Source organism: Lepidochelys kempii, chromosome 5, assembly GCF_965140285.1.
Source record: "Lepidochelys kempii isolate rLepKem1 chromosome 5, rLepKem1.hap1, whole genome shotgun sequence".
NCBI classification, from domain to species: Eukaryota; Metazoa; Chordata; order Testudines; family Cheloniidae; genus Lepidochelys; species Lepidochelys kempii.
Window position 1 is genome coordinate 25,000,166 of NC_136384.1, and position 20,790 is coordinate 25,020,955.

Sequence of the window (20,790 nt, forward strand, 5' to 3'; positions counted from 1 at the left end):
CAATATATACAAATATCCATGATATGCTATAAACCTGGGGTTATCCTGCCCTCATTACCCCGTAACAGGGTTGCCACTCACCACTAGTGCGCCTCCTTGTGTCTAGGTCTGGGAAAGTAGCTCACGCTGCACCTGTGCCCCTTTCTGCTGGACTACATGCTCTGCAATAATTTCTCTTGTGGTAACTTGATCCTCTAACCAGGTCACCATTTAGTCCACCCCAAGGTTACTAGTACAACAGGACCTCTGCCTAAATGCCATCTCCAAATGGTGTTCAACTCCAACTCAGGCTGTGTCAATATACCAGTGGCTGGCAGGGGAACCCAGGCACACCTGCTACACCAGGTTCCAGCCCAGGGACCCTATAACCAGCAATCCAAGTATGCTTTGTCCCTGTCCCTATATCTGTTTCCCTGGGTTCCTTCGTATCCAGCCTCTCCATCTTCTCTTGCCTGCTTCTGGGTTTACCGCTGGAGCTTACTCTACTCCCCATGACTACAGACTCCTTCCCCAGCAACCCCTTTCTTCCCCCGCCCCCTTTTTATGGTGAAGCAGATTTATCTGAATAGTCTATCGCTGCCAACAACTATAATTCCTCAAAACCTAGACATTTATATTCTCTTGCTCTGCCCTGTGTCTTTCAGGTAGTGTAACAACACTTTTTAATAATGCTTCATTTCCCCAATGTCTGTACTAAATAACAATGTAATGTCTGTTACCTTAAGACGTTTGAATTCCACAGAAAGCTTTCCCCTTTCTTTATCAAAGCCCTTACATGCCCATAAAAGGTGACCAGTTGTTTCTTTCACCTTACAGAGCGCACGTAGTCTATCTTTGTATCTATAGATTTGAAAAAGATTTTTGTTGAAGCCACAAATGTGAGTTAATACTTTAAATAAAATTACTTAATTTTTCCTATCCAGGCCCTGAAGTATGTCACTATCCTCAACTCTAGTGCACAGTTCAAAAAAATCTTCTTCCTCTCTTTCATTAATGCAAATTTTTTGCCATTTCTCTGTTACATTTTTCTGTGCTAGGCTTTTGAATTCCTGTTTACTCAAGAGTGTTTCTATGTCAATTAGGGTTGCTGACAGTCCCTTTTTACAAGAGGTGTCCCTTTTTTCCCCATCTCTGTACAACAAGATCGAGAATTGCTGAATGGTGCAAAAAAGCAGCAAGAAATACCCCTGGTGATGTAGGTGAATACTGCTTATTATTATTCATAGTAATGATGATATTATTATTATTAATAATATTGGGAGGAGGGGTGGGGTGGGGGTGCTAAGGAAACAGAAATCCAATGTTGGCAACCCTAATGTCAAGCCTTCCATTTCTGACAGCTTTGTTAGCTACTTTGTCTGACATTTAGTTCCCTGTTATCCCAATATGCTCTGAGAGCTACGTATATCCTTATCTGTACTAATTCTGTTATTAGAAATATATTGTTATTGATTAAATCACATCTCCATAAGAAGACACCCCTTTTTAATCACCATAAGGCCTGAGATGAAATTTGAAAAAATGACCACAGCTGCTGGGCATATTTCTCAGATCCAGTTTAATGCTAGCATTATTGCTACTAGTTTGGCTGTCACGACAACTACATTTACATAATCAGATATTCTTTTATATGTACTGTTTGTCAATTTTGGTATACAATATACCATATCTACTCTTCCTGTTTTCAATTTTTTTGGATCCATCTGTATATATTTGACAAAACCAACACTACTTTTTATCTGTCTGCTGGTACACTTCATTTTTACACTTAAGTTTATAAAATAAATCTGAACCCACATGTGTAAATTTCCATTTCCATCCATAACTAATTTTTCCATGACTAAAAGTTTTGAATTTGTTAATCTTTTCCTCATCGTTCGACTCCTGCACCCCCCTGTAACTTGAATGGCATGTGAAGTTCTAACATTGTGTTCTACAGTTCGCCTCAAATTCCCAGCAATCCTCTTATATTTGTTTGGTACTTTCATCATTGCAGTTCCCATTAACTTTGGACCAGAAAGTTAGGTTCATTCATAGTGCAACTGGCGTTTCACCAGAAGCTATCTGTAGCATACACAGAGGTGTTGAAATAAATGCACCGCACGCAATTCGTAGTGCCTGGGCTTGTATTAAATTTAATTTTTTTAAGTTCTGATTTTGAAGCTGGCCAAAAAGCTTGGCAGCCATAACCAATAATTGGTCAGATTAAGGCTCCGTATACCATCAGTAGTGTTTTCTTATCCGCAACCCAATTAGTCCCAGCAAGACTTTTAAGCAGATTAACCCTTCCTGTAGTTTTATCTTTAACAATAGTAACCTCTTAACATAGCTGGCATGTGGCAGTATTTGTCTAGTGTAATCAGATGATACAAAGCCTCTGGTTTTCATAGAATCATAGAATATCAGGGTTGGAAGGGACCTCAGGAGGTCATCTAGTCCAACCACCTGCTCAAAGCAGGACCAACCCCCAACTAAATCATCCCAGCCAGGGCTTTGTCAAGCCTGACCTTAAAAACTTCTAAGGAAGGAGATTCTACCACCTCCCTAGGTAACGCATTCCAGTGTTTCACCACGCTCCTAGTGAAAAAGTTTTTCCTAATATCCAACCTAAACCTCCCCCACTGCAACTTGAGACCATTACTCCTTGTCCTGTCATCAGCTACCACTGAGAATAGTCTAGATCCATCCTCTTTGGAACCCCCTTTCAGGTAGTTGAAAGCAGCTATCAAATCCCCCCTCATTCTTCTCTTCCGCAGACTAAACAATCCCAGTTCCCTCAGCCTCTCCTCATAAGTCATGTGTTCCAGTCCCCTAATCATTTTTGTTGCCCTCCGCTGGACTCTTTCCAATTTTTCCACATCCTTAGAATCATAGAATCATAGAATATCAGGGTTGGAAGGGACCCCAGAAGGTCATCTAGTCCAACCCCCTGCTCGAAGCAGGACCAATTCCCAGTTAAATCATCCCAGCCAGGGCTTTGTCAAGCCTGACCTTAAAAACCTCTAAGGAAGGAGATTCAACCACCTCCCTAGGTAACGCATTCCAGTGTTTCACCACCCTCTTAGTGAAAAAGTTTTTCCTAATATCCAATCTAAACCTCCCCCACTGCAACTTGAGACCATTACTCCTCGTTCTGTCATCTGCTACCACTGAGAAGAAGTCGAGAGCCATCCTCTTTGGAACCCCCTTTCAGGTAGTTGAAAGCAGCTATCAAATCCCCCCTCATTCTTCTCTTCTGCAGGCTAAACAATCCCAGCTCCCTCAGCCTCTCCTCATAACTCATGTGTTCCAGTCCCCTAATCATTTTTGTTGCCCTTCGCAGGACTCTCTCCAATTTATCCACATCCTTCTTGAAGTGTGGGGCCCAAAACTGGACACAGTACTCCAGATGAGGCCTCACCAATGTCGAATAGAGGGGAATGATCACGTCCCTCGATCTGCTCGCTATGCCCCTACTTATACATCCCAAAATGCCATTGGCCTTCTTGGCAACAAGGGCACACTGTTGACTCATATCCAGCTTCTCGTCCACTGTCACCCCTAGGTCCTTTTCCGCAGAACTGCTGCCTAGCCATTCGGTCCCTAGTCTGTAGCTGTGCATTGGGTTCTTCCGTAAGTGCAGGACCCTGCACTTATTCTTATTGAACCTCATCAGATTTCTTTTGGCCCAATCCTCCAATTTGTCTAGGTCCTTCTGTATCCTATCCCTCCCCTCCAGCGTATCTACCACTCCTCCCAGTTTAGTATCATCCGCAAATTTGCTGAGAGTGCAATCCACACCATCCTCCAGATCATTTATGAAGATATTGAACAAAACCGGCCCCAGGACCGACCCTTGGGGTACTCCACTTGATACCGGCTGCCAACTAGACATGGAGCCATTGATCACTACCCGTTGAGCCCGACAATCTAGCCAGCTTTCTACCCACCTTATAGTGCATTCATCCAGCCCATACTTCCTTAACTTGCTGACAAGAATACTGTGGGAGACCGTGTCAAAAGCTTTGCTAAAGTCAAGAAACAATACATCCACTGCTTTCCCTTCATCCACAGAACCAGTAATCTCATCATAAAAGGCGATTAGATTAGTCAGGCATGACCTTCCCTTGGTGAATCCATGCTGGCTGTTCCTGATCACTTTCCTCTCATGCAAGTGCTTCAGGATTGATTCTTTGAGGACCTGCTCCATGATTTTTCCAGGGACTGAGGTGAGGCTGACTGGCCTGTAGTTCCCAGGATCCTCCTTCTTCCCTTTTTTAAAGATTGGCACTACATTAGCCTTTTTCCAGTCATCCGGGACTTCCCCGGTTCGCCACGCGTTTTCAAAGATAATGGCCAATGGCTCTGCAATCACAGCCGCCAATTCCTTCAGCACTCTCGGATGCAACTCGTCCGGCCCCATGGACTTGTGCACGTCCAGCTTTTCTAAATAGTCCCTAACCACCTCTATCTCCACAGAGGGCTGGCCATCTCTTCTCCATTTTGTGATGCCCAGCGCAGCAGTCTGGGAGCTGACTTTGTTCGTGAAGACAGAGGCAAAAAAAGCATTGAGTACATTAGCTTTTTCCACATCCTCTGTCACTAGGTTGCCTCCCTCATTCAGTAAGGGGCCCACACATTCCTTGGCTTTCTTCTTGTTGCCAACATACCTGAAGAAACCCTTCTTGTTACTCTTGACATCTCTGGCTAGCTGCAGCTCCAGGTGCGATTTGGCCCTCCTGATATCATTCCTACATGCCCGAGCAATATTTTTATACTCTTCCCTGGTCATATGTCCAACCTTCCACTTCTTGTAAGCTTCTTTTTTATGTTTAAGATCCGCTAGGATTTCACCGTTAAGCCAAGCTGGTCGCCTGCCATATTTACTATTCTTTCGACTCATTGGGATGGTTTGTCCCTGTAACCTCAACAGGGATTCCTTGAAATACAGCCAGCTCTCATGGACTCCTTTCCCCTTCAAGTTAGTCCCCCAGGGGATCCTGGCCATCCGTTCCCTGAGGGAGTTGAAGTCTGCTTTCCTGAAGTCCAGGGTCCGTATCCTGCTGCTTACCTTTCTTCCCTGCGTCAGGATCCTGAACTCAACCAACTCATGGTCACTGCCTCCCAGATTCCCATCCACTTTTGCTTCCCCCACTAATTCTACCCGGTTTGTGAGCAGCAGGTCAAGAAAAGCGCCCCCCCTAGTTGGCTCCTCTAGCACTTGCGCCAGGAAATTGTCCCCTACGCTTTCCAAAAACTTCCTGGATTGTCTATGCACCGCTGTATTGCTCTCCCAGCAGATATCAGGAAAATTAAAGTCACCCATGAGAATCAGGGCATGCGATCTAGTAGCTTTCGTGAGCTGTCGGAAGAAAGCCTCATCTACCTCATCCCCCTGGTCCAGTGGTCTATAGCAGACTCCCACCACTACATCACTCTTGTTGCACACACTTCTAAACTTAATGTAGTTTTCCTTCTTGTAGTGTGGGGCCCAAAACTGGACACAGTACTCCAGCTGAGGCCTCACCAATGTCGAATAGAGGGGAATGATCATGTCCCTCGATCTGCTGGCTATGCCCCTACTTATACAGCCCAAAATGCCATTGGCCTTCTTGGCAACAAGGGCACGCTGTTGACTCATATCCAGCTTCTCGTCCACTGTAATCCCTAGGTCCTTTTCTGCAGAACTGCTGCCTAGCCATTCGGTCCCTAGTCTGTAGCGGTGCACATAAACATAGTTTTCTCTAACTATCCCTCATGTCTGATGTTTGCTTTAGCTTCTTCCATTCCTGCTTGTTTGCTTCATTTTCGCCAGATTTCTAGTCAAAAACTTCATCTACTGTGTAAGATATTTCACATTTGGTTTTCTGTTCTGAATGCTAAACTGTTGATGAAATCATGAACTTATCATTAGTAAACACTAGGTCACACAAGTGGCTAACTGGAAGTATTCCTTTTACTATTTCTTCTGAGAAGATTAAAAAGAGAGGGAGAAGGAGAGTATAGCAGCTTGGACACCCCGCTCCGTCCCTGAAAGGGTTAAAACAGCCTGGGAGAGGGCTGCCCTGGGGAGCCAATAGTAAAAGCAGCCCTGCAGAGGGCTGCGGCTGGGGGAAGAGGAGTGAGAACAGCTGGGGGAAGCTGAGTGAGTAGCTAGCCACAGCTGTGGACAGCTCAATCAGGGCCCAGCTGGCCCTTATCAGAGGGCTGTGGGCTAGAAGCAGAGGAGTCTCACTCTAGCTCTTGAGTGGGAAGGGCTAGCTGCTGTAGGAGAAGGTACCTGAAGTGGAACAGGACTGTTGGAAGGTCAGAGGAGCTGGGGAGCTCCAACCTGGAGAACCCCCAGGCTGCAGGCCTTGCTGAAGGCCCGAAGCAGGTACTGGGGTTGCAGAGGGGCAGCCCAGGGTTAGGCAAAAGCAGCAGGTCCAAACCCTCCTTGCTGATGATGAGTGGTTTACAGACTGCAGTCTGCCCCAGTGAGCGGGGGCGAGATGGTGACTGGCAGTAGCCACTAAGGTAAGGTGGGGATAGAGGGAGGGGGATCTGTGGGTGTACTGCCAGGGGGCAGCACCCCAAGGTAAAGGGGCACTGGAGTTTGGGAGGGACGCAGGGACCTGAGGCAAGCAGGACACCAGTCTGCAGAGGATGATCTGGAGGCTGGAGAGCTAATTCCCAGGATGACCAGCAGGAGGTGCTGCACTTGTGAGTTGTTGCATCACTACAGAGGGAAAATACACTTTTCTTCTTCAGACCCCTGTGATCACAAAGGCCTCAATTCAGCATAGCACTTCATCTGTTAAAAACCCAGTAGCCTTACATGTGGTTAATGTTTCCCTCCCTGCTTCAACCTACAAAAACACTCCAGATATTTGTTACAATTTGCTACATTCAAAGATCAAAATAAGTATTATTTAGTCTAGATTATTTTCACTTCAGATTAAGGAAAAACATAGAAAGGGTAAAAATCCTGGCCCAATTGAAGTAAACAGAAATTTTGCAATTGACTTCAGTATAGCCAGTATTTCACCCAAAGTTATCCTGAGAAACAATACATAGTGACTCTAACATTCTGCATCAGAACTGAAACAAAATGGAAGCTGATCCTGAAACACACAGTGTCACCTCTACATTTAAAGCTGCACAGTACACTTAAGAACATAAGAATGGCCATACTGGGTCAGACCAAAGGCCCATCTAGCCCAGTGTCCTGTCTTCCGTCAGTGGCCAATGCCAGATGCCTCAGAGGGAACGAACAGGTAATCATCAAGTGATCCATTCCCTGTCGCTCATTCATTAATTTCATTTGGTGACCCCCCCCCTAGTTCTTGTGTTATGAGAAGGAGGAAATAACACTTCTTTATTTACTTCCTCTACACCAGTCATGATTTTATAGACCTCAGTCATATCCCCCCTTAGTCATCTCTTTTCCAAGCTGAAAAGTCCCAGTCTTATGAATCTCTTCTCACCCCAATCCTATTTGTTGCTCTTTTCTGACCCTTTCCAATTCCAATATATCTTTTTTGAGATGGGGTGACCACATCTGCATGAAGTATTCAAGATGTGGGCGTACCATGGATTTATATAGAGGCAATATGATATTTTCTGTCTTATTATTTATCCCTTTCTTAATGATTCCCAACGTTCTGTTTGCTTTTTTGACTGCCACTGCACATTGAGTGGATGTTTTCAGAGAAGTATACACAATGACTCCAAGATCTCTTTCTTGAGTGGTAACAACTAATTTATGTTTTCCAATGTGCATTACTTTGCATTTATCAGCATTAAATTTCACCTGCCATTTTGTTGCAGTCACCCAGTTTTGAGAGATCCTTTGGTAGCTCTTCGCAGTCTACCTGGGACTTAACTATCTTGAGTAGTTTCGTATAATCTGCATATATTGTCACCTCACTGTTTACCCCTTTTTCCAGATCATTTATGAGTTAGTTGAATAGAACTGGTTCCAGTACAGACCCCTGGGGGACACCACTATTTACCTCTCTCCATTCTGAAAACTGACCATATATACATAGCTTTTGTTTCCTATCTTTTAACCAGTTACCAATCCATGAGAGAACCTTCCCTCTTATCCAGTGACAGCTTACTTTGCATAAGAGCCTTTGGTGAAGGACCTTGTCAAAGGCTTTCTGAAAATCTAAGATCCACTGGATTCCCCTTGTCTACATGCTTGTTGACTCTCTCAAAGAGTACTAGTAGATTGGTGAGGCATGATTTCCCTTTACAAAAACCATGTTGACTCTTCCCCCAACAAATTATGTTCATCTATATGTCTGACAATATTGTTCTTTACTATAGTTTCAACCAGTTTTTTTTGGTACTGAAGTCAGGCTTACCGGCATGTAATTGCTGGGATCACCTCTGGAGCCCTTTTTAAAAATTGGTGTCACATTAGCTATCTTCCAGACATTTGGTACAGTAGCTGATTAAATGATAGGTTACAGACTACAGTTAATAGTTCTGCAATTTAACATTTGAGTTTCTTCAGAGCTCTTGGGTGAATACCATCTGGTCCTGGTGACTTATTACTGTTTAATTTATCAATTTGTTCCAAAACCTCCTCTAATGACACCTCAATCTGGGACAGTTCCTCAGATTTGTCACCTACAAAGAATGGCTCAGGTTTGGGAATCTCCCTCACATCCTCCGCTGTGAAGATGGATGCAAATAATTCATTTAGTTTCTCCGCAATGGCCTTATCCTTGAGTGCTCCTTTAGCATCTCAATCGTCCAGTGGCCCCATCGGTTGTTTAGCAGACTTACTGCTTCTGATGTACTTAATTTTTTTTTTTGCTATTACTTTTTGAGTCTTTGGCTAGCTGTTTTTCAAATTCTTTTTTGGCCTTCCTAATTATATTTTTACATTTCATTTGCCAGAGTTTATGCTCCTTTCTATTTTCCTCACTAGGATTTAAATTCCCTTTTTAAAGGATGTCTTTTTGCCTCTCTCTGCTTCTTTTACTCTGTTGTTTTAGCCATGATGGCACTTTTTAAAATTCTCTTCTGTTTTTTAATTTGGGGTATACATTTCTGTTGAGCCTCTATTAGGTGTCTTTAAAAAGTTTCCATGCAGCTTGCAGAGATTTCACTTTTGGCGCTGTGCCTTTTAATTTCTGTTTAACTAACCTCCTCATTTTTGTGTAGTTCCCCTTTCTGAAATTAAATGCTACCGTGCTGGGCTGCGGTGGTGTTTTTCCCGCCACAGGGATGTTAAACTGAATTATATTATGGTCACTGTTACCAAGCGGTCCAGCGATATTCACCTCTTGGACCAGATCCCATGCTCCACTTAGGACTAAATCCAAGAATTGCCTGTCGTCTTGTGGGTTCCAGGACCACCTGCTCCAGGAAGCAGTCATTTAAGGTGTCAAGAAACTTCATTTCTGCATCTGTCCTGAGGTGACATGTACCCAGTCAACATGGAAATAGTTGAAATCTACCATTATAATTGAGTTTTTTATTTTAGTAGCCCCTCTAATCCCCCTGAGCATTTCACAGTCACTATCACCATCCTGGTCAGGTGGTCAGTAATATATCCCTACTGCTATATTCTTCTTATTAGAGCATGGAATTACTATCCATAGAGATTCTATGGTACAGTTTGGTTCATATAAGATTTTTACTTCATTTGATTCTACGCTTTCTTTCACATATAGCGCCACTCCCCCACCAGCACGACCTGTTCTGTCCTTCCGATATATTTTGTACCCTGGTATTACTGTGTCCCATTGATTTATTCTTATTCTACCAAGTTTCTGTGAAGCCTATTATATCAATATCCCCATTTAATACGAGGCACTCTAGTTCACCAATCTTATTATTTAGATTTCTAGCATTGGTATATAAGCACTTTAAAAACTTGTCACTTTTTAGCTGTCTGCCATTACGTGATGCAATTGAATAGGACTCTTTTTCATTTGAGTGTTTCTCATCAGATCCTACCTGTATTTGATCATTTTCCATCCTCCCATCCTTACTAGGACATAGAGAATCTCCATAAATAGATCCTCCCCTTAGGGATGTCTCTGTCCAAACGGACATCTCTTTTTAATTATATAGCTACAAACACCACAATATACTCTTTTTATAGGGCAGGTTTCTGGAGGAAATAATCAAGAGAAAAGTTAACAGCTTTTACATAATTACTACATATGACAATTGGTCCCAAACTTTTCCTGTCATGCCCCACCCTTACCAGTACTGGAATCTGGCCATGCCACCCCCCTATTCCTGCACAGTTGGCTCAGCAGACGAGCTTGGGTTGAAAGTGGAGCTGGAGGCAGAACTGGGGATGGGGGAGGAGCTGGGGCAAGAGGCAGAGCTGGTCTGGTGGCGAAGAGGGAATGAAGGCAGAGTTGGGCTGGGGCCACAGCCGGGACCCGGGGCCACAGCCGGGACCCGGGGCCACAGCCGGGACCCGGGGCCACAGCCGGGACCCGGGGCCACAGCCGGGACCCGGGGCCAGGAGTGGAGCCTCGGCTGGGGCCAGAGCTATGGCTGGTATGGGTGCTGGAATTAGTGCTATGGGGAGTGCTGCAGCACCCCCTGACTTCAAGTGGCTTCCCTTATATACAGGGTTTACAGTTTGGTTCAGTGGCACTCAGCACCCCCACTATCATAACTGTTCCAACACGCCTGGGGGTGGGGCCAGGGTGGCATTCCTTCCTTGGCCCCTGTGGGGGCCGGCCCAGGCCCCACTGTGCCCCCCTGAATGTTCCTCTGCACCCCCATACGGGTGTTTTTGGGAACCACTGACATGAGATCAAATTTCAATATTGGGTGTCTAACGTGTGCCTACGAAGTGTGTACACAAACATAAACAGGTACATGTATATTCAGAATACACATTTGCACATGCAAAAAGGGTATGCCATGCAGAAATACTCATTTATGCATGCAATTTCTTCATTTGCATGTGAACGTATGCATCTTGTGAGCGCATATATTTTGCCGTTACAGTTTACTATAGAAGCTGTATTTTTTAAATGTTTGCCTTTTCCGTCTTGCAAAAGGTAATTCCTTTATCTATGACAGTTTTTTTTTTGTTGTTGTTGTTGTTTTGGTGCCTGATGAATCATACAAATAGATTTTAGAGTCTGAAGAATGTTTACTGTAGCTAAATTTAAGCCAGCCTTCCTGATTCATGCTTTTTAATTAGTAATGGGGCCAGCCTCAGAATTTCACATTGCACAATTTTCATGAGAATAGACAGGGTAAAACTATGAATTAAGGAATTGTGGAAGATTGTTTTAGCCACTGGTGTTGCATTAGCTTTCCACTATGCTAATCTGATTCTTCAATTCCTTTTCTTCTGGGATGCACTTACAGTATTATCTCCTTTTTATTTCATAGAATATCAGGGTTGGAAGGAACCTCAGAAGGTCATCTAGTCTAACCCCCTGCACAAAGCAAGACCAATCCCCAATTTTTGCCCCAGACCCCTAAATGGCCCCCTCAAGGATTGAACTCACAACCCTGGATTTAGCAGGCCAATGCTCAAACCACTGAGCTATCCGTCCCCCCCCAGTGTATGTCATTCTTTCATCTGCTAATTGTTTACCTTTTGGATCCCTTTATGATGTACCTGCTTTGCATGTACTCTGACATTTTAATTTCCTAGCCACCTAATGAATGTATTCTACTTCCTCTGTTTGCGGTCTCATTAATCTCTCTATTTTATTACGTTCCTTTGTTAAATAAGACCTTGTGGCCAAAACATCTGGGTTCACAGCCAATACATTCTGTTTGCAAAATATTTTTTCTTAACATGTTATTTTAAATAGAAATGAGGCAGAGAAAGGACATATTAATGCCAGAGGGAATAATGCAACTTAGAATCTGAGGAAGCTTTCCGCCCACTGATTGTAGGCAGACCAGGTGTATTCTACCTTTCCCTAACAAATTTCCATTATTATGGACATTGTTAGTTCCCTTGCACAACCCAGGATATTATTTCCCAGTATTTGCAATGTAGCTTGCTTCATTTCTCAGTCAGGTTACTGTGCAGAGACAGAATTTCTTGGGTGCCACCCACCTGCTTCAACAGGTGGGGGAAGTTGATGGGGGTCAGTGGTGAAAGGGGACAATCCCAGCAGGGAAGGATGCACTTGCAAAGGGACTCTAAGTAGCTTCTCCCTGCGGAAATCTCTGGCTCCCATTGGCCGGCTGGAGGGAAGGGGTGCTGATTGGCCAGCATTCCCCAGCTCTCATAATTTGACCTGGTGCATCTACAATGGCTGGGAAGGGCCCTATGTTCCTGGGCAGCCCTGCCAGGGTGGGGCAGTTGCCTTAGCCCTCCCACCTCTTCCACTATTCTCTGGGGAAGGGGATGGGGGTCATGTGGTGCTGCTACCAGGTGGCCCTGTGGGAGCTGAGTCTGTTGCCTTGCCCCCCCACCACTGCACATGGGAGGAGAGGCCATGGGCGTACTGTAGCTGCCGGGGGAGTGCAGTGCTCCTTGTGTCATGCTACACCACCCCCATTTCTGGTGGAGGGAGGGGAAGGGCTCATGAGCCTTTGGCCAACGGTACAGCCTGCAGGCCTGCAGGTGCCCGCTCCAGGAGTTGCTCTGCAGGAACCAGGCAAAATGCCTAGTCCCTTCCCCCTGCCCTCTCCTTGGGGCAAAGCAGTAGGCATAGGTAGTAGGGGTACCCTCCTGCAGGGACCCAGCCCTGTCCTAATGGAAGCACTGAGAGTGGTGGCCTCAGAGGTGGGCAAGGGTTCACTCGGGCAGCTTTGCCAGGGAATTGTGGACCTGGGATCGCAGTCCTGTGGGGAAGGATGTGCTCCATCTTTGCAGGAGTGGAGTTTTGGTGAGGACCAATGGCCTGCCACAGGCATCAAAGGAGAATCACACACTGAGGGGAGCAGCTGGGCAGGACATGGGACCTTGGCAGGGACCGTTCTTTTTTCAGGATACTGGTGAACTGGAAGAATGCCTAGTATGAGATCATGAACCCCTCATACAGGAGGTCCACAGGATGGATTCAGGGTCTGAGTTCAAAGCTAGTGAGGGTCCAAGTCTCACTGAGGTGGACAAGGATGCCAAGGAGTGGATGAGCCACCCTGGGCCTGTGCCTCACTTCCATAACCTGCCAAGAGTCCAACAGGCATCCTCAGGATGCAGCGGGGGGAGGAAGGTGAGAGTTCACCAACAGGTTGCAGATAATGAAGGAGGGGATTGGCACTCAGAATTGGGCAAGGGTGGTGGCCCAGGTCCCTCCTCCATCAGAATGCACCACCTAAAGGATATGGGGAGAACTGGCAAAATCATTGGCATTGGAGGCCCATAAGTTGGATAGCCTGCCTGACAAGAGTGGGCTCCTCTCAGATGAGGAAGTAACACTGTCAAAGTTTAGGGGTGGGACTCAAATCCCACACAGGAATATGGCACATTTAGAGAGGGACCTCACCCTGGCTCCAGGTGGTGTCATTCCTAATGAAACACGGGCAGGAGACAAGGCAGCTAATGCCCATAGAGCTTATGCAGGATCCAATCACTTACTCAAGAATAATCTGTTGACAGGGGCTAAGAAAAAGATTTGGAAAAGGGAATTTGTGGCTATATTTACCTTGCTGTTCAGGGACAAGCAGACACAACAAGGGGGCAAAATACTCAAAAATGAGGACAAACCCCACAGACCTAAGATGCCTCCAACTCTTGAGAACTTGTCTGCAGCCTTTCGCATTTATGTGAGTATAATTTGTGTGAGTATCCCGAGAGCGTATTTCCTCATTCCAGTATAGAACTTAATAGCGAGGGCTTGTGCTACATGGTTGGATTGCATGGTTAAGATATGACCAAGAATTTAGACAAAGGGCAGCAGAGGAACCTGGGGTAAAACAGACTGGGAACTTTGGCTGGAGCATATGACTCCTTATCACTCCATCCAGCTGGCATTTACAGACAGCAGGTGGACAATGCCAAAGCCTTGTTATCAAAATGCAGCTATCCAGGCCAATGTGTGCTTTTGCATTTAATGAGGAGAGGTTTTCGATCCCAGTGCAGGTATAAACACCACTGTATGAGGGGTGGGGGTCAGCAGAGTACACTCTTCTGTTGTGGGGGAAAGGGGGGCTCCAACAGGGCAGTAGGAAAGGGGGTCCACAAGGTTCCAGTGTTTCAGGAGATGCTACAGGCGGAGGCAGTAATCATGGAAAAGGCGGCTCCTCCAGTCAACGGTGGTTTACGGGGGGGAAAAAGTTGCAGTTTATTTAGGAACAGATTTTCAGGTGGTTTTCAAAGCCCATGTGAGGGTATGAGGTGCCACTCTTGGTCAGAGAACTTGAAATCAGAATGCAAAGAGTGAATGCAGGCTTATCCATCACCTGTCCCATCCTTAGGGCTCATCGGTAAATGATTACGCTGACCTGCAGCTGTTCAGTGAGATACGTGTCATTTGATACTCTGCTAGCCATGGTTAGGGAATGTGGCCCTGAGGCAATGTTGGCAAAATATGACATCAAGTCTGCATTTCAGTTGCTACCACTACATCCCAGGGACTTTAACTTGCTTGAGTTTCAGTTTGAAGATCATTACTGTTTTGATAAAGCCAAGCCTGATATCCTTGTCATGTGCCACTTCCAAAAGATTCGGCTTCATGTTGGAGTGGGTGATGTATGAGACTGGCCTGCATCACCCCGTGCACTACCTTGACAACTTCTTATTTGCAGGAAGATTAGTGACAGGCAACTGCAAATACATGCTTCGGGCATTTCAGAACCTAGCTGAGCACCTCAAGGTCCTCCTTGCGATGGAAGAAGAAGAACTGAAAAAAAAATCCCAGAAGGGCCCTGCCCAAAGTTTAACATACCTGGGCATTGACCTGGACTCAGTTCAGAGTGTCTCCATGATATCTACAGAGAAGTTGGAATCAGTCAGGGTGCTGATACAGGCTTTCAAAGGGGCAAAGAAAATGACTCTGTGGGAACTACAGGTGGTCATGGGGCATCAAAACTTTGCATGACAGGTGGTGGCCCGCAGTCAGGCATTTTGTGCCCATCTGGCATCTGCCTCCTCTGGAGTGTGAAAACCCTACCATTTTATCAGAATGACAAGGGAAATGAAAGAAGACGTAAGTGTGGGAAAGGTTCCTGGAAAAGTTTAATGGGGTTTCAATATGGTATTTGGAGCTATTGCTCAAGATGGAGCTGCAGATACAATCCGATGCCTTGGGAAGCATAGGTTTTGGGGCTTACTTTCAAGGAGAGTGGTATGGGCAGAGGTGGCCAGAAATCTGGGTGGCTCACGATATTACAAGGGACATCGCCTTCCTCAAATTTTTTCCTATGCTAGTGAGAGTCACTATTTGGGGAGAAAACTTCAAGAATAAAAATGTCCGTTTCTGGTGCAATAACACAAGCTGTGGTTCATACTGTAAACTGACACATGGCTAAGACTGCACTGGTAATGAGGCTGTTGGGGGGGCTTTCATTTTACACTGCCTAAGATTTAACATCATTTTTCACGCAGTGCATGTCTTGGGGCGAATAATGTTGTCAATGCTCTCTCTCAATTTCAGGACAACAGATTCTTGGCACTCACCCCACTGGCCAGCAGGAGTTCAGTGATACAGCACAGGGACATCCGTGACAATTGTTTGGAAGTTTTCAGGGATGATGGCATACCTCTGTCAGATGAAGATGTTGATATATGGCTATGGGATGTGAGGGAATCAAATGGGGCAGGAGTTGTGATATCAAGCCGCATGGCTGGAGCGGGAGAGAGCAACCAAGCTAGTCACTAGCGCTCCTTGCAGCTGGTTTCCAGCACAGTTAAGAAAATAAAATGAACATTTCCCAGAAGTAAAAGACCTGGGTGTCTTGAGATAGGGTGAGATGTTGTGGCCATCGTGGGAAGAGGTCCCCACCCTGCTGCACCCTCTGTCTCCCTCGAGGTGGGGAGGGTGCTAGGTCTTGAAAGAGCTGAGTCTTGTGTGTAGGCTGAGGAGAGCCTACCCTGAGTTATGGGATATATGGTAATGGGCCCTGTAACCCTTGCAGTAGCTACGGGTTATATGGTAAGGAGCCCTGTAACCCTCTAACTGGAACCAGTTAAACACCTGGCATAGGAAATATGGGTGGGTAGTGCCCCTCCCTTGTTAAAGTTTAATAAAGTTGCAGCCTGCTGTTTAAAATCTATCCATGTTTTATATCCTCATTTTGCTGCTGTGTCTGCACAAAAACAGAAACAATAAGCTTCACTGGAGTGAGACCTGGGCTGTATCACTGCTTCATTATCAGGAATTGTTGTCCGGGAATCATTAGTCAACTGGAATGATCCACTAGAGTGAGCTAGAGGGCAACATATTGCCAGAGTGCGTATGGTAAAGGGTTATCAATAAAGTGTTCTATTGTGTAAAGTGTCTCCATTAAAAAAAAAAAAAAAATGGACCCGTCTTACCCAGTGGATATGCTCCGCGTTCAATGTAATCTGCTGAATTTAGTGAAAATAAACATTCTTACTACTCTTCAATCTTGTAAACTCTGCAGATTGGACAGGCTGCTAAGAGAGAGCGAGTAAGATAATCAACAGGTTTGTTTGTTAAGAGTTAATCAGGTATGCCTGGGCAAACTTACTAAAGACAACCTGGTTGCATAGGTATAAATGGAGTTATAATTTAGCCTGCAGAACCTTTATTACTGGTGATGATGTACCCATTGGAAAGAACCAGTTTTCTACTCAGATCCTAGAATTTCAGCTGGAAAGTCATCAGTTTACTTGTAAACAGAGCATGTTTGATACAGAACTTATTGAGAAGTAATAAGCATGAAACACCAAAATGCCATTTTTACAGAAAAGAAATTTACTTCAAGCACATATATATGAGCAGGAGTAATTTTCTCACATCTAGAAATGAGGGCTGGGACTTTCTCACTGTACATTTCTAACTGGGATAAAATTTAGCTAGCCTGTCAAACTCCTCATTGCTTGTGAATCTAAATAATCAGAAATAAGAAGGTACTTTAGAAGTATGTACACAATAAGGAACAGGGTCAAGTGGGAGCTCCTGTTTACAACAAATTTAAAATTAATAAAAGGATATGTGATGAGTTTTTTACCTAGTTTATAATTAATCTGTGGAATTCACTCCAAAAAGATATCACCGTGAGAAACAACTTAGTAAGATTAAAAAAAAGGATTAGACCTACATATGATTAACAAGAATATCTGCAGTTGTTATATACAGGATATAGACTGTCTTGCTTCAAGCTAGACAGCATGGCGTGTTTTTTTTTTTTTTGTTTAACAATAGTCTTGTAAGAGAAAAGCCACTTTCTTCTGATGCATCTAGTAATAGCCACTGTTGGACACAGGACACGAAACAAGATGGATTAGGAAAATAACTGAAATACAAATGCAAGCCCAATTAAAATTGATAAATTAAATCAAGGTTTCTTCTTGCTGATTTAAATCATGACAAAATTGGTGACTTAAATTGTTTTGATTTAAACCATTCCACTCTATATACACCCCCAAGGACTATAGGAAGAATGAAACTTGCTAGTATTGATGGGATAAATTGGTGAAAGGGTGAATCAAAACTATGGAACATAGAACTTTATGGGAAGGATCTGTAAAGGCAACAGACTGAATGGTCTCAAATGGACCACAGATACTTATATACATGGAAAAACATACTAAAATCAATGTAAGTCACTACATGAAGAATGGTAACGAACTATGCTGTCCTTTATAGCACAACTTTATCATGCTCTCACATCAATTCATCATTTTTTATTGAAATTTTAAAAGTTTGAAAACTGTATATGCATGTGAGATGTTTAGATGCCCTGTTTTGTGGATCAAATTTAATGTTTCCAAAAATATTGTCTCTTAGAGAACCATGAGAACCTTGTTGTTTGCCTGGGGCTCATAAACTCATGGCTAAACACCATGAAAAGCAGCTTTATTCTGACATCTGTATTACTACTTGAGGGAGTGCTGACAACAAAGCCACCAACTTCCAAGCAACACTGAAGCATACTCCATTTGTTATGGGGCCTGTGCTTAATCACTGTTGCCCAGTGCTTACTGTTTGTGGACAAACTGTTCTATAATACCTCCATTGAGAACACATTTTAAAATCTCTTTTCACTAAAAACTAAATACATACCTAGCCATAATTGTATCAAGAGAGCAGATTTCAAAGAATGGTTATGTACAGTAACTTGTTCTTTGAAATGTGGTTCATACGTGTAGTCCACCCAGGTGTGTGCGCACCCAGCATGCCTGGAGAATTTTCTGTAGCAATACCTGTCAGGGAAGCACACATGCCGTATACCTCCTTCTGGCCCCTTCCACGGCTATTTAGTGTCGGCGTCGCTCCAATCCTCCTCAGTTTGTTTGCACCAGAATATAAGGCCAGAGACTCCAATGCTGAGGGGTTGGAGGGAGGGTTGTGGAATGTGTGTGAACCACATCTTGAACAGCTACAGGTACGTAACTGTCCTTTCTTCTTTGAGCAGTTCTCACATGTATTCCACTCAGGTGACTTCCAAGCAGCTCAGATAGGAAGTGGGGCTTGGATCTACCTGAATAGTGATTGCAAAACTGTTTCTCTGAAACTTGCATCATATCTGGAAGCAATCTGATAACATAATGCTGAAAAGGTATGTATGGAAGATCACGTAGCAGCCCTACATATGTCTGTGTTAGACTGTGTTCTTGTAGACTGAGCTAAGAGCACTTCTGGAGAAGGAAGTTATGCTACCCAATAGTCTGTTGTGATGCAAGCTGCAATCCACCTGGAAATAGCCGGTGCTGAAACTGCATAGCCTTTCTTTCTATCAGCATATGGAACAAAAAGGCAAAGGAGATGCTCAAAAGGGCTTAGTGTCGTCTAAGCCTAAGAAAACTAATGCTCTTCTCTCATCTAACATGTGAAGATGCTGCTCCTCACTACTGAAGTGCAGCTTTGGGAAGGTAAGTGTATCATTTGGTTCAGATGAAAGGATGATGCAGCTTTTGTCAAAAACTTACGAGGTGGCTGTACGGCCATCTTAACTTTGAAGAACTGGGCATACGGAGGGCCTGACATAAGGGCCTGAATTTCTCTCACTCTTCCGAGGGAAGTTATTGAAATGAGAAAAGCAATATTTTGAAAAAGGTCAGCCAGAGAGCAATTAGCTAAAGGTTCATATGGAGGGTCCATAAGAGATGCCAGCACTGCATTTAAGTCATACATAGGAACAGGAGGTTAGAGTCGAATAATACCTTTGAGAAACTGAACCACCATTGGATTAGACCGAATCGGTTCTCAAACTTCATTGCACGTGACCCCCCCCTTCTGACAACAAAAATTACTATACGACCCCAGGAGGGGGGACCGAAGCCCAAGCCCACCCTATCCCTGCTGCTCCAGGTGGGGAGGGGAACGGGTGATGGTGGGGGGGGGCAGGCAAAGCTGAAGCCCAAGGACTTCTTCCCTGGGCAGGGGACTTGTAACCTTAGCCCTGGCCAGTGGGGCTCGGGCTTTGGCTTCAGCCCCGGGTGGTAGGGCTCGGGCTTCGGCTTCAGCCCTGGGCGTTGGGGCTCGGGCTTTGGCCTCGGCCCCAGCAAGTCTAACATCAGCCTTGTGATCCACTTTGGGGTCCTGACCCACAGTTTGAGAACCCCTGGATTAGAGAACACCGACTTTCCCTCATTGAAAATCACCAAAGTTGCAGCTAAGCTGACCTGCAGGGAACTGAGAGAAAGCCCTGAAGCCCTGTCTCTCTCACAGAAATAGGCACCTAAGTCCAGGCTGCAGAGAGGTGCATGACTCTGTTAGCAATTTTCAGCTGTGAACCTCCCCTGCAGTTAGGTACCTATGCTGTTTTAACAAGAAGCCCCAGTGGCAGGAGGGGAGGAGGAGCTCCCTCATAGCTTTTAACTCAGTTCAAGTTTCCCCTCCACCTGAGATGGGTAAGTGATTTGAATAGGGACTTGCCACCTCTCAGGTGAGTGCCCTAGCCATTGGGTTATGTGTCAGGTTAAGATTTTGTCACAGTTATTTTTAGTAAAAGTCACAGACAGGTCACAGACAACAAACAAAAATTCATGGAAGCCCATGACTAGTTTGTGACTTTTACTAAAAATAATGGGGGGCTGAGAGGCTGACTACTGGGGAGGGTGATTAACAGGCCCAGGGCCCGCATTGCCACTGGCTCCTGCCACCCCTGGCATGGGGCTAAAGCACAAAATGTCATGGATGTCTCTGAAAATCACGGAATCTGTGACTTCCATGGCCTTGGTGACAACATCTTATCCTTAGTTATGGGGTATTCTGATGTGGGGCTTCCCTTAGTCTATTGAAGCTATTGTACTCTGGGTAAATACCTGAAGAGTCATTGGTACAGTGGGCTAGATCCCGGGTCTCCCACATCCTGGGTGAGTGCTCTAACCACAGGCTATAGAGTAACTCTCCTGCATAGTCATTCTCATTCGCTCTCTCTCCCAGCATCCCCCAGTGACTCTGAGTATGTATCCAGAGTGCAATGGCTTCCACAGGAGAGACTGAGGGAGCCCCCACATCAGAATATCCCAAAGTCCACTGGTTAGGGCATTCCCCTGAGAAACGGTAGATCTTTTTTCAAATCCCTTTTTCCCCTCAGGCAGAGAGAGGACTTGAATCCCAGATGAGTACCCTAGCCACTGGGCTAAAAGCTATGAGGGAACTCCTCCCCCACTTCCCTCCTGTTCTGTTTGAATGTGCCTGAAGGGCTGGATCCATTGGGTGTGCTCAGAGGATGCCTATGAGATCAGATTCCTTCATGCAACTTAGGCAGCCAAACACTGGTCTTCCCCTGGTCTGT

At 44.9% G+C, this 20,790-nt stretch overlaps 1 protein-coding gene across 22 annotated transcripts in view; it reads right to left on the reverse strand.

The window, feature by feature from the left end:
• The window catches only part of PRLR (prolactin receptor), a 308,636-nt gene that overhangs the window by 29,559 nt on the left and 258,287 nt on the right, over positions 1-20,790 (reverse strand). The gene's annotated exons all lie outside the window — the stretch shown is intronic.